This window comes from Mus caroli, chromosome 10 (assembly GCF_900094665.2).
Source record: "Mus caroli chromosome 10, CAROLI_EIJ_v1.1, whole genome shotgun sequence".
Classification (NCBI taxonomy): Eukaryota; Metazoa; Chordata; class Mammalia; order Rodentia; family Muridae; genus Mus; species Mus caroli.
The window spans coordinates 50,253,707-50,269,662 of NC_034579.1; positions in this window are offsets into that span (position 1 = coordinate 50,253,707).

Genomic DNA, 15,956 nt, shown 5'->3' on the forward strand with positions numbered 1-15,956 from the left:
CTTGGTTTCTAGACAACCGGGAAAACAAAACAGGTTGCTTTATTTTTTTTTCTTTTCGTTATGTTTATGTTTTGACTTTTAAAATTATTAGGATTTCCATAAATATTTGAACCCTGTGGAAATAATCTCATGAACACTCTATTTTCAGGACTATAAAGCAATTACAATCTTGAAAAAAAAAGTAGTTTTGTCAAAGATAATGAAAAGACACTTATATCACTTGGATTCTACATTTCATAATGCTGAAAACAATAAAGAAGACTTTCTGAAATGCTATAATAGTTTCAAAATTGAAGTGCCTGCTGTGCCCTTAATTGGACACTGTGTACTGGAGATAGTGGCACTGTAGTGATGACAATAGGGTACTCCTGTGATACTACTGTGTCCAGAGAAAAGAGGATATTTTAATATAATGAATAAAATGTCACTGGTACTAAGAATTTGAAGAATATAGAAAAGTGTGAAAAACATTTTATAGATTAAATTAGGAATTGTACCATCTAAGTTCTAAAAACATTATATATGCTACAATGCTGCATTTATATCTCATTTTCAAAAAGACAGGTCTTGGTCTTTTGATGTCTTAAAAATCCTATAGCTGTCTATAGATCCTGCAAACAGCCTTCTTTGCCAAACACTCCAAGAGATTCCTATCAGTGATTACAATCACTCAAAGAAATTCCTGAGCAAACATCCACCAAATATCCACACATTGCCTGTTTTACCAAGGCAGACCTAATACTGTGGTCCAGTTTTGGATAAACAAATGCTCTTAATCAGACTGTAGTCCCCTAACCCATTGTCCAAAAGTAGTCTTTTCTAAGGACTCGTAGGCAAGCATGTGCACATGTGCTACCAGAGGCATACTTACAGACTTGGTCCCAGCTACAACTCTGAAAGAAGAGGGCATGTTGTGATGTAACAGTGAGAAGGGGCAGGTCTTCCCTCCTCAGGGATATACCTAATGATCTGGCTGAAGTTTTCCCAGAAATAAATCAAGAATTTCCCTACCATGCACATCACAATATTTCTATCATTTTTAGATCAAGCTTCAAACCCAGAAAAGGATACATGTCTCAGTATCAGCTCTAATTACTAAGTTACAAGAATCAACAACATCTGTACAAGGAAAAAATAGAATTCATGTCCACCAAAGTCACTGACATCTGTCCTCCACCACTACTATTCATTGCTCAATAGTACAGTTACAGGCTACAATTATAGCGTAGTATTAGGCTATAAGCCTAATGACAGGCACATAGCCTAGATTAAGTTTCATTCAATGGTACTATCAGAGACTATCCTATTTGTCCAAGGACCTGGCAGTGGAAGTCACTAACTGTTGAAACCAGTCTGAAAACAGTGAAAAAGTATTTGCTCTTTTAAGTGTACAGATATGAGTGCAAAGCAACAAAGATCATGCAAACCATACTAATAGCACTGATCAAAGGAAACTAAGAAAAAAAAAACAGATGAATTTGAAAGAGAGGAGATCAGTGTTTCAAAATAAAGGATGATAATAATCATCTTATAGAGTTTCAATGAGAAGCTTAAGATAAGGAAGAGGAAAGGTTGCCCAATGAAACTGCGGAGAGACTTTATAAATGTTGAGACAGATGTGGAGTGTCAGATTCATGAAGTTTAAAGGACCCGAGTGAGATCACTTCAAAGTATCTTTCTATAAAATGTAATATAATAAAACATTTTCTTTTAAAACATAGGGTATAATTTGGGAAACAATTTATCAGTTGCACAGGACACTCTACTCAACTGTTAGTAGACATCCTATAAGTCAGCATTGATCAGGATGATGATATAGTGCTGTAGAAATTTCAGCAAGTAAAGAGTTACTTCTAAATATGATACATTAACAATCAAATACTGTACTTCACAAATGAAAGTTCAGCAATTTGATATAGGAAGATATTGAGTAACAACATGCAAGTCTATGAGGGTATAAAACTCCTTGGTAAAGGTAAAATTGTAAATCTAATGTTGGTATAAAAATCACTTGATTTACTATAAACAAAATATTAACACATTAAAAATAACTAGCTAAGAGTATTTTTAATGAGTAGATTATGTAAAACAGATACAAAGTGTGAGAGAAACAGTATGAAAAGGCACAAGGAGAAAATGACATGGCATTTATATTTCCATGATACTATTGGTTTAAAGCACAATTAAATCTAGTAATGCATTACATAATTGTTATAATGATAGAAATCCTTATATTTGTATAATAGAAAGGAATAAGACCATTAAAATACAACAAATAACAAGAGAAGAGGGTTAAAGAAAACAAGAAAGTTACAATATCATTTCCAATTTATCACTAATCTAATTCCTGACCTATTTATAATTACTTTAAATGTGAACATGTTCTAAAATCCAATAAAAATTAAAGAATGGCTAAGTGGAATTAAAACCAAGATCAAACAATGTACCATTGACCAGAAAACTACATTAGCTTTAAAGGTACACCTAGTCCAAGAAAAAAAAAAAAAAAGAACAATTCTAATGCAAATTAAACCCAAAAGGCAGCAGAGGTGGTTGTGCCTGCATCAGACAAAAATAAATGGTCATAGCTGCTTAGGTCACAGTACCAGAAACAGAAATAACCTCAGTGCATCAAATAATGATCAGATAATGCAAATGTGTTACATTTCTAAAATGGAATAGTATGCAGTTTCAAGGAAACAAAATTGGTTTGGTCTTTTTCTAAGACTCCTAACAGTGGGAGGTGGGGCTCTTTCTGACTCTTTGAAGATGATCAGATAGTATACATAAGTAACCATAAAAATTCTGCTATACCTGATAAACATCTTCAATAACATGGCTGGATATAAAATTAACTCAAACAAATCAGTAGCCTTCCTCTACTTAAAGGATAAACAGGCTGAGAAAGAAATTAGGGAAATAACACCCTTCAAAATAGTCACAAATAATATAAAATATTTTTGTGTGAATCTAACAAACAAAGTGAAAGATATGTATGACAAGAACTTCAAGTCCCTGAAAAAAGAAATCAAAGAAGACACCAGAAGATGGAAAGATCTCCTATGCGCATGTACTGTCAGGATTAATGTAGTAAAAATGGCCATTTTACCAAAATCAATCTACATATTCAATGCAATGCCTATCAAAATTTCAACTCAATTCTTCATAGAGCTAAAAATAGCAATTCTATTTAGAATAACATAATTATATTTATTTGGAAAAATAAAAACTCAGAATAGCAAAATCTACTTTCAAAAATAAAGAACATCTGAGGGGATCACCATTTCTGATTTCAAGATGTACTACAGAGCAATAGTGACTAAAAGTGTATTGTATTGGTACAGAGACAGGACAGTAGATCAGTGGAATATAATTTAAAACCCAGAATTGAATGCAAATAACTATGGTCACTTGATCTTTGACAAAGCAGCTAAAACCATCCAGTGGAAAAAAGGCAGCATTTTCTACAAACACTGCTGGTTCAACTGGAGGTCAGCATGTAGAGGAATGTAAATCGATTCATTATTATCTCCTTGATCAAGGACTTCTACATAAACACAGATACACCAAATCTAATAGAAGAGAAATTGGGGAAGAGCCTCAAATACATGGGCACAAGGGAAAATTTCCTCAACAGGGCAAAAATGGCTCAGGGTCTAAGAATAACTATAGACAAATGAGACCTCATAACATTGAAAAGCATTTTTAAGGCAAAGGACACTGTCAATAGGACAAAATGGCATCCCACAGACTGGGAAAAGATCTTTACCAACCCAACATCTGATAGAGAGTCAATATCCAAAATATATAAAGAACTCAAGAAATTAGACCACAGAGAACCAAATAATGCTATTTAAAAAATGGGACATAGGCATATACAACCACCAAACCCAGACACTATTGCATACGCCAGCAAGATTTTGCTGACAGGACCCTGATATAGCTATCTCTTGTGAGGCTATGCCAGTGCCTGGCAAATACAGAAGTCATCTGTTGGATGGAACACAATGGAGAAGCTAGAGAAAGTACCCAAGGAGCTAAAAAAGTCTGCAACCCTGTAGGAGGATCAACAATATGAACAAACCAGTACCCCACAGAACTGTGTCTCTAGTTGCATATGTAGCAGAGGATGGCCTAGTCAGCCATCAATGGGAGGAGAGGCCCTAGGTCTTGTGAAGATCATATGCCCCAGTACAGGGGAATGCCAGGGCCAGGAAGTGAGAGTGGGTGGGTTGGGAGCAGGGTGGGGGAAGGGTATAGGGGACTTTCAGGATAACATTTGATATTTAAATGAAGAAAATAGCTAATAATAAATGAAAATAATGGGGTGTAGAGCTAAAAAGAGAATTCTGAACTGAAGAAGCTCAAATAGCTGACAAGCACCTAAAGAAATGTTCAACATTCTTAGTCATCAGGGAAATGCAAATCAAAATGACCCTGAGATTCCACCTCACTCCAATCACAATGGCTAATATAAAAAAAAATGCAGGTGATAACAGATGCTGGCCAGGATGTGGGAAAAGAGGAACACACCTCCATTGTTGTTGAGATGGCAAGCTGGTAAAATAACTTTGGAAATCAATCTGCCAGTTCCTGAGAAAGTTGGAAATAGTTCTACCTGATCACCCAACTGTACTTCTTCTAGGTATATACCCAAAAGATGCTCCAACATATAACAAGGACATATACTCCACTAGGTTTATAGTAGCCTTATCTGTAACAGCCAGAAGCTGGAAACAAATCAGATATCCCTCAACAGAAGAAGGATATAGAAAATATGATACATTTACACAATGGAGTACTACTCAACTATTGGCTTCATACATACACAAATATGACTCAAATTTGTGTATGGACTGCTATGTAAGTCCTGAAATGACATAATTGTGGAAATCCTTCATTAGAAAGATGGGATGTTTGTTCTTTTACATCTACACAAATCTGGTAATATTCCACCAAAATCAAATTATTAAATTAAAAAATTCCCAGAGCAGTAAAAGCCAAATTAGTTCAATGAAAAGACTGCCGATAGGTAGACGGAAACCTTTTCATAGCATGTTTCTGATAAAAGTCAGCATATGAAACAGGTCATGCACTCTCTGCTCACTCGTGCATCACTGTCAAAACAACTCACCTAAAACATAATGGAATACTGTAATGAGATTGTTTTTAACGTAAATTTAACAGGTATAGGGAAAACTGTTCACCCTCACTCAATAATTGCCTACAAATCCAAAATGCTTTAATATGGGATTGGGAAGATGGCTCAGTGGGTAAAAGGTGCTTGCTGCCATGTTATTAGACATGGCTTTAACCCTAGGGCATGCAAAAGTGGAATGTGAGAAGTGACTCCCCCAACTTGTCTTCTGACCACAACATACCCACTGAGCATGTATACACAAAGAAGGGCAGTACACATAAACGTAGAGAGTTAGAATTATTCAACCATAAAAAGAACAAGCTTGCTATTTGCTACATGAATAAGCCTGAAGGAAAGCATGATCAGTTATATAAGCTAGATACAGAAAGGCAAGTACTATCTTATTTTACTTATGTAATGATGGATATAAACAACTTGAAGTCATAGAAGCAGAGTAGAATAGTGTTTGCCAGAGGCTATGGGCTGTGGAAATGGGGAGAAGAGGATCAAAGGGTATAAATGTTTAGTAATGAGATGTATAAGCTCTGAGGATGCAGGGCAGAGCCTGGTGGCCATATTAATACTATTGCACGGTGTGTATGTTGAATTGGCTGAGATGTTAGATCTTAAGTGTTTTCAGCAGAGTGGCAAACACACACACCTAAGTCTGTGAACTAATAGATGATTGACTGCATTATGTAATATGTATCTACAATGTATCATATTACATGCCTTAAATTCAGTTTTGTTCATTAAATATGTGTTTGGTTTTCAACATTCCATAAATTTCAGCAATAATAGAATAGCTCACCAGTTTAAATTACATGTGACATTATGTGACCCAAAGACTTCTGAGTCCAGAAGTGGTTTTCTTTGCACAAGTTCACTAAATATGTGAGGCTATACATGTCAAAATAGAGTCTAAGATCTGTAATAAGAGATGTTGTCTCTTTGGGGACATATCCTTTCCTGCTTAAACTGAACGAACTTGAAAATTTGCATTCACCAATCTACAGCACTTGAGATTTATGTTCTGAGAAATACTAGATATGCCAAACTCCATTTAGAAAATTTTATGACATTCTTTAGAAAATACAAAATGTAATTATATATCCATTCACAGTCTTGTGTGACAAGTATTTTATTTTGTTATTCCAATTTCTTTATCGGGTTTGAGGATAATTGCTTGAGCTGTGAGATGCTCCTGTTTGTGTATAAAGACATTGTTGAAGGTACGTTTGAGTGTTCTTGTTAAAAATGTGGGAAAATGTGAGAGAACCTTCTGTTATATCTGCCAGTACTGGGAAGGAAAAGGAGACCACAAGAATTCGGGTCTCCTGTCTCCTGTTAAACCTTTGAAAATCTTAGGCTTAGTCAGGTAGCCTGTTGGCTGGAAATGCTGGCTAAGATAGGAGACTTTAAAAATCAAGACTCTCCTGGGCTAAAGAATGATTTCAAAATCAGCCTGAGTAACTTAATCAGACATCATTTTAAAATATAAAATACAAAAAGGCTTGGGATATAGCTCATGGCTGGAGTATTAAACTAGCCTGTGAGAGCCCCCCACCCACACCATGCAGCAAAAGGTAATAAGCTAAACAGCAAACAAACAAATATGTTAACATAGCTCTTCTTTTAACTCATATTAATTTGTAGGGTTTTAAAAACAAATTAATTAGAAAAAAAGGTGATATACTTTTCCCCTGTGGAACTCAGAGGTCTCTCTTTAGCAAAATGGTTATTTAGTGCAGACATGTGGGGCCTGGCTTGACTTGCCTCAGCTCAGACTCTCTGATAATCTGCCTTACCCTCCACTTCTCAAACCTACCACTCTAGATGACTCCACATCCTTCTGCCTATGCTGGCAATAACAAACACTATCATTTCTATTCAAGCTGTTGGGTTTTAATTTCTTGGACTGCAGGGGAAACGTTTAAAGGATAAAGCTTTTCCTTCATGTATGATGATAATGTTCTACCTTGACATATTCAAAGGCTGTTATTTCTCAGGAAGCAGGCTAGCCTGACCCAAACTGTGACTCACCTACTGCAGGCATTTCCTGTTTAATCATCTCACATGCACTTGTTTAGGATGAGATCAGGTCTCAGGAGCTGCAGCCAACCCAGATCTGGCTCTCCCAGCAGCATCTGAGATAAAGGGAGTGGCACCAACAGCCATGGTCTTCTAGATGAGCTAGCTAACTTACACAAGCTCTCAATCCCTGAAACATCTAATGTTTTACTATGAAACTAACATATTTGGTTATTGTTGATCTTTGTACAATCTCATTTGACATCATAGAATATGTTACCCAGAAAGAAATGTCAGCATGAAAAATGTCTATATTTCTCATGTCCCTAAAAACCAATCCCATTTAAAGATAACATTCCAGAATCATGCAAAATTTGTTTTGATAATAATTAAGCCAAAGGTCTCAAACTCATGAAAATGGTATACTGATATCTATAAATGAATTGCTTAAAGTATTTCATCATAATCATTAGTACCTGGGTCTACCCACCCATCTCAAATTTTTTAACACAGAATTGCTCCTGTCTAAAGGAAATACAGGGACAAAGAGTGCAGCAGAGACAGAAGGAAAGGCCATCTAGAGACTGCCCCACCTGGGGATCTATCCCACATGCAGACACCAAACCCAGACACTATTGCGGAGACCAAAAAGTGCTTGCTGACAGGAGCCTGATACAGATCTCTTCTGAGAGGCACAGGGAACCCAAGGAGGAGTTAGTTCCCCTAACTGAAGGAGCTGAAGGGGTTCATAACCCCATAGGAAGAACAATATCAACCAACCAAATCCCCCAGAGCTTCCAGAGACTAAACCACCAACTAAAGATCATACATGGAAGAACCCATGGCTCTGGTTGCATATGTAGCAGAGAATGGCCTTGTCGGGCATCAATGGAAGAGGAGGCCCTCAATTCCCCAATGTAGGGGAGTGCTAGAGTGGTGAGGCAGGAGTGAGTGGGTTGGTGGGGGAGCACACTCATAGATGCAGGAGTGAGGGGGGATGGGATGGGGGTGTGCAGAGGGAAAACCAAGAAGGGGGACAACATTTGAAATGTAAATAAATAAAATAAGCAATAAAAGTTTTTAAAAATCATTAGTAACAACAATAGAAGATATAATACCTGGAGTATCCCGAGCTTTTGTCCCCGCCGGCAAGAACACACTCAGGACAACCGGAAACTTCTGCAGCAAAGCTTTATTGCTTACTTCTCAGGAAGACCCCCCCCCCAGAAAATGGAGTCCCTTATATAGCGCTCAGCCATGACGTTTCAGCACCTGATGTGGCGTGACAGCTCCTGATTCGTTGCTTGCCCATCACCCCACTATTAAACCCCGAGAATGGGCAGTGACTAGGAGTGAGTTCACTCTCGCACTTGCGCACAAGGCTTGTTTACTCGTTAGTCACAGCAGAGGCCAGCACCATCTTATAATGGCGATTGCTCACGGTGCGCACACGGCTCTCCACAGCGATTGCTTGCAGCACGGCTCTCCACTCTGGAGCATACGATATATGTACTGTCAAGCTATATTTTGGGTACTTGAAATTTTAGACCATTAAAACTTTCTTGACTTTACTTGACTTTTTAGGTCCCTATGTAATCATTGATGAACCTGAAACCTTTATACTCTTGCCTCCAGCTTTTACATATTGGCATTACAGATGTACACACTGCAATTCAGGAGAGTTTTTCAAATTTTAACTTAATTAGTTCATATTCATATTGATGTCTTCCCAACTGCTTAAACACTACTTTTTCTGGACTTAGATTCCTTTCCTTCTGTGTTCACAGCCAACCATGGGACAGTCAACCATGGGCAATACAGAGAAACTCACATTATATACATTTCAAAAGTCATGGAAACTGGCACACTGCACACCAGATATGTAATAAAAAGTGAACAAGTTGGAATTGGAGATTTTTTCTACAAAGTATGAATTTTAATATTTGTAAAACATAATAGAGATAGAAGTAGAAGTTAGTAAAATTAGCCAAAGGACTTTGGATGAAAAACAAAAGCACTGGGCGGGATTTGGTTTCTGTGTCTTAACTTCTGCACAACCTTCACCTGGGTCCTTACCTTCTATACTCCCCCCATCTGGAAGGCATTATTTACCCCCCTTCCTGGAACCTTGTAAAGCTTAATTAATGATTGTGAACTACACTGATTTCCACAGCTAGAGGGTGTTGGAGAAATGCAAAATATTATTGTTGTTATTTATTATTTATTGTTCTCTGGCCCAGCTGAGTTCTAATCTCTGCAGACTTATCCCTTGAGCTATGGAGGCTAATTAATAACAAATGCATTTCTGATCCTTCCAACGAAACCAAAAATGGCCTTAACAGGAAACTTTAAATCGTTCTATGAAACATTTTATTTTGCAAATCTAGTAGGAAGTAACCAGAAATAAGGTTTATTGTTGTGCCAAGAAATCAACAATGTCATTGATATGGACAGAATCCGTTTCAGTTTGAATCACTTAGGATCTTCATTGCTCTTGATGGGTTTTCTCATATGAAACAGAGCCCCAGGGAAGTGATGATTATCATTACTACTCAATATTAATTATTAAATGTTTTATACCTTGAATATATAGAATAACAATATAATTTTAAATTTTGATTGTAAAGTCAAAAATTGATTGGCTCATAAATACTCTATGAGAATTAACTAAAGTATATGAGCAACTTATGTGTAAATTCTGGTGCTACAAAATATTAGGAAACAGACACAATTTTACTTATTAAAGGCTAAAAAGTCTTTGATGCTTACTATGTGTGTGTGTGTGTTTGTCTGAGTGTCTGTCTGTGGGTCTCTGTGTCTGTGTGTATGTATGTATATTGCACATGAAGGCCAATAGTCATTGTCAGCTGTCTTCCTTCTTGCTTTACATCTTGTTTGTTTTTTAAGTCTGGGCTTCTCATTGAATCTGGATTCCATAGATTGGCTAGACCTCTGGGCCAGATAAACCCCAATGATCCTCCTTTCTCTGCCTCCACAGCACTGGGATTTCAGATGTACACCACTGCAGCTGGTTCTCTTTGTGAATCCTGGGTATCTGAACTTGGTTCCTGAAACTTGTGAAAAAACACATATATTAACAAATGAACCATCTCCCCACCCATGAAGTATGTTATGTATATGCATATAAGTATATGATGAATGACTCAAAGGTTATAACACAGGGAGAGGTTTGTGTCTTCAGCATCAAGTTATCAAATGGTCAGATCTCTATGGGATCATTTATGGTAAGGGAAGGATTAAGACTACTGATGGAGAAGGGGAGGTGAAAGAAATATATGGAACAAATGTTTCACACAGAGCTGTCTAGTTACAGTCCTTCATTGGGCCACAAGTTCTAAAATACTCAGCTCCATTCTGTTCTCTGAGGAACCTGACTTGTAATTTACTGTGTAAGCAGGCTGTGAGATCCCGCTGGTCATCCCGGATAGAACAGGAATGATTCGTGGTTGCCGAAGGTGAGAACATAAACAGCTATTGATCCAAAACTGAGTTTGAACATTCTGCTGATAAAAGCCCCTTCCTCTCTGATAAAAATACTTCAAGGAACAAACGAAATATCAAAGATCCCATGGGTTTAATAATTCATTGGTAATTGACAATATCAATATCTTAAAAGTACAGCTTGCCAGGTTTCAATGGCCAGGTTTGAGTGAAGCGTATAAAAAAGCTAAACCATCTATATGTCAGCTGCTGCTTATGGCTTTAGTGTTCCAATGCCATGGTTATAGATGTGACCCATAGCCTAGCCTCTGGCTTTTACTATCCTGTGACTTTTCCACTTTCTGTTTTCTTTTTTGAGTGATCGCTTTGAAATATATTCTCAGGAGTTATAAGTTTCAAGAACTGTCTTCATCTTTGGTAACTGAAAGGAGTTCCAAGGACATTGTTTGTCAGAATGTTTGTTTCCTTCAAATCAACATGCTGATGAGTGAACCATCAGGGAGGTGAGGTGATAAAACCTTACAAGACATGAGTATGACATTCTGATCACATGAGCCAGAACATCATATGAGCATCAGACTAGAGTACCACCATAACCAAGTGTACCATAATAACATTCTGCTCAGGATCTGGCTAGAGTACAACGGAGACCTTATGTCAGTTTTACATTAAAGTACTGCTGTGACCCCATGATCAGCATCAGGTTAGTGTACCACAGTGGCATGTATCAGAATTGCACTAAAGTACCACCATGCCCTTATGATCAGCACCAACTCAGAATAAAAGCAGTTTCATGCATTTGATGCTATGCTGACAAAACAAAAACAAAATACAGACCAACAAGAAACACCACTGTTTGAACTCCTTTTCTACCCTATTCCATTATTTGTATTTATCAGATCTGACAGAAAAGGATGCGTATAGGAGATTTAATTTTAGAATAATGTCTAATGTTTGTGATAGTATCTATGCTAAAATTGTATGCTAGTTGTATTCATATGGGTATTCTTTCTTTTATTAACTGGGTGGCCCAGGACTGGGCAAGATGATGCACCACCAATGTGTCAGTCAATCAATGTGGAGAGAAGTCTTTCTTCTGATATGTGTGCTGTCTTTAGCTGCCTTCTGCACTCTCTTCAGTGTCCAATAGCACCATCACCAAGGTGAGCCTAACAGTAGCTTAAGGCAATCAGTCACTAATAGTGAATCTTCTTTCCTCTTAAAGCTCTCACCATCCTGACTCCTGGCCACATTCCCTGTATTTCTCACCTCTGTCCACATGTGGATATGTTGACATGGACAGAGGACTTTGAATGTATGGTAGTGAATCAGAGGAATTAATTTCTAGTACTATTCCCTGCTGAATCTCTGTACTGACACATAGTTAGAAGTGTAATGTAACTTTTATTTTACAAATATAATTGTCATTTTATAGGCTTACTGTTGAATAATCTCACCCTTTTAGTTCTTTTTGAGTTCTGGCAGGCTGGTTCCATTCAGCTGTTCTGACTGAAATTCTTTTCAAAGCTGACTGATTCAAACTGTCTTCTCTCAGCTTCTGACTGACAATATGTCTAATCTTCTGGCTCCTCATTCTCTGGCATGTTCTGTCTTTACTTGCGACCTGTTTCTGTAAAACTGTCCCAGTAAGATGGCTGCCTTGCCTTCCTCAGTTCTCCCTCTCCCTCTCTTTCCTGTGCTCTTTTCATGAGCATTGGGTATATCCTATCACTTATTCAATCTGTAAATATTTCTCTGCTCTGCCCCTCAATTATATGTCACTTTCAAACATGGGTGCTTCCTTCTACAAACTAACTTTACTTTCATTGTTTGGGATTAAAGTTGTGTACTAAAGGAATGACTGTATTACAGCCAGAGAAATTAAAATTGTGTCATTACAGCCAGATCACATAGACCTTGAAAGTCTTTGGATGTGATCACTTGCCAGAGCACCCATGTTGCTGGATTAAAATTTATATGCACAGAAACATTCCAGGCACAAACAACTATAAAGCTTCTTAAAACAGAGAGATGAAAGTTACTGGTAATACATCTATGTTTTGAACCTATACCACATACAAATAAGGCTGGACTTTAACCCTTTTACCCATTCTATTGAGGATGTTGATTTGTGTCAATAATTGCTTATTGCCACAATTCCTCATCTGTACCCTCAGAGACTTGTCAAGACTAAATGAAGTAATGCAGGTAAAAGATTAGCATAGTGGGGCTGAAAAATTACTCAAAGTTTAAGAGCAATGGCTACTTTTCCAGAAGACCTGGGTTCTATTCTGAGCACCCACATGGATTCTCACAGCTCTCTGTAACTTCAACTGCAAATGATCTGACTTTCTCATCTAGACTCTATGGGCACACATGATGGCATGTCCTCACAATGACACATGGACACTCCAATATTATTTAAGGTGCAATTAGGATGGTTCACAACATCACAGTGAGATTTGCCATGAAGTGCTAAACACAAAAGTCCTTACATTTATCTGAAAATACCAAATAGTTATACTTTTATTCATATTGTTTGCTAAAATAGTCTTTCTAATATATCGTTTTTTTCCTCTTTCAGTTTATTAAACTTCTTTACTCCAACTTATTAGCTGGTTCATTAAAAGTAAATTTTATATTTTGGATAATAACATAGAACTCTAATGTTTACTTCAAAGTGGTAGTTGTATGTTTAATGGTTCCATTTAATTTTATGGACAAAATGTAAAAGTAGAAATAGTCTAATAATCTGCACTAGACTGGTAAGACAGTTCTTGCTTAGTAAACTTGAACTGATTTTTGGAACCCACATGAAGATAAAATGAGTAAACAGCCTTCACTGAGCTGACCTCATACTTCCTCATGTGCATTGTGACAAGTATGCTCCTGTCCACTCAAAAATTTGCAGAAATTAAAGCGGATATTCTGATTAATGAGCTGCATCTGTTACATGTAGAAAATGCACAGAATTTCTGTAAGATGTACAAGAAAGAAGATCTATTATGGTGACAAGTCTTTTCTTAGAGGATCTGTAAAGGGACTGGAACTCTGAAGCAAATTTCCACTTATCTTAAATGCTATCTATTTAAGAATTTAAAATCATTGGGAGCATAGGTGTCAGTCAGACAGACAGACAGACAAACAGACAGGACTATTCCAGCAATGTTGCAAGTAATCTTACTACTGAGAGAATATTATCAAATCAAATCATCTCAAAAATTTTAAAAAGACTTGCCATCAACGTATATAACTCTAAGGGAAAACTTGATCTAATGACTAAGAAGAGAAAACAGTCAGGACTGTGAGACTCTTCCAAGCTCTGGCCAGGAAAGATGAGGCTTCTAAGTGATATTTGCAAGGTGCTGATGCTGTAGGATATTCAGTATAATAGTTTTGTTGCCTTATTCCCCATAGTGCTGTACTCTCAGTAGAATTCTGCAGGGCCCTGTGCCTCAGAAAGGTAGTGTTCTATTTACAGGAGGTAATTCTTATCAAGGGACTTCTGCTATGGGCATTTTGGAGACAAGATCTCTTCCTTTCAGCAAACATCATTAGACTTTTTACCCGGAGGTCCTATGGGCAAGAAAATGAGAACAGGTTACATACCTTCTTAACTTGGGATGTTGCTACAGTAACACTAATGAATCCATTGTTTTCTGGTTGGAGCAACTGTCTCTGTCTTTCAGCATCTTTTAATATTTCAGATGCTTTCTCATGCATGAATGGAATGATGAAAATCAAGTCTGTAAGGTAACCAAGTGAATGTTATTACCTCTGAGTTAAAACAAAGAAAATAAGCTTCCAAGATATTGAAGGTTAACATGTGAAATTTCTAGTCCTCATAGAGCTATGTCAGAGTCTTAGGTCAAAGCTCATTCTCACTGCAAAAGTAATCCAGCAACACTGCTTCATGGTGGCTCCCACCTCATGTTCTTCCTTCCCTGTAATGTAAACATGACTTTGTTATCTGTTTTTTCCATTGACTTAAATCAAATGGTCCATAAGAAGATGCTGAATTTTCTTGACAGACTTTTAACAAAAAACAAACAAAAAATGAAGAAATTACTAGTGTTTTTTGGAACTGTAGCTGGGGATCATTGTCAATAGAAATAGACTCAGGTCACCCTGATGAGGTAAATACACTGTTCCTTCTCAAAGACACAGACTTATCAGTTATGAATGCTTTAGCTTTAGCTTAATCTTAAAAGGTTACTCTCTTAAGGTAGCTATATTTACAGTGCCACATCTTACTGTGTAAGAAAAGACTGCCCTAATTGTTAAGAGGTACTCAAGGGATTGAAAGAAATGGGAAGGAGGTTGCAGAAGCTTCCTTGGCCTTGATATTTAAAAGCCCTCAACACCTGTCCTCTCTGGAAGGGATTGCCTCATGCCTGACCACTCAAGGAGTACACTCATGATTCAGGATTGTATCACATGCTGAGTATGCAGGAATTGTACAGAGGTGATAGCAAAGTAAGACTAGGGAACAGAACTATTATTAACAAAACTAAAATATATGAAAACCTGACTTCCTCCAAATCATGCAAAGCTGATGCAAAAATGGAAAATGCCTATTTGTGTAAATTCTTATCTCTAAACCTTCCCTCAGCTGAAAAGACATTGATCGTCACCAACATTATCAAATGGCATTGTTTTTGAGTCACAATAAAATTATACATTTGGTTTCCAAATAAACCCACATCTTTGTCACTTCTATATATACTTTGCCTTGATAGACTTTATAGACAACTAATACTGTTACTCTTATAATATCTTTACCTACTGAAAATCACTGACACTTATGGGCACTCCTTAACAGACTGGTCCACATGAGCTTAGCCAAAGAAGGAATTCACAAACTTTGAGCTCTTCCCTAAAGAATGAAATGAAATCCAGGATAACGATTGAAATTAGTTTTAAGAATGGAGGGAACGTGTTTAATCATGGGGAAATTGCCATCTCAATATCCTAAAGATGTTCAATATTTAAGTAAGATCATTTTAAGATCTAATGAAGTGTTTGCAAAACTTAATTGAATCACAATTTCCTTTTAGGAAAAAAATCCCTTTCAAATATACATTACCATCAATTATGTAACTGTTCTACAGTTAAGTTTTACCCTAAAAACCAACCTTTGATAAATGATTATAAGGGGCTTGAGAAAAGGATTAACAGTTAAAAGAATAAACTGCTCTTGAGAGGTGAGAGATCAATTTTCAGCACCAAAGTTAAGCTACCTATATCTCTTAACCTATATTTTCATCTGTCCTCCGTGGACACTATACTCATGTGAACCATACATAAACAGAAACCCACAATA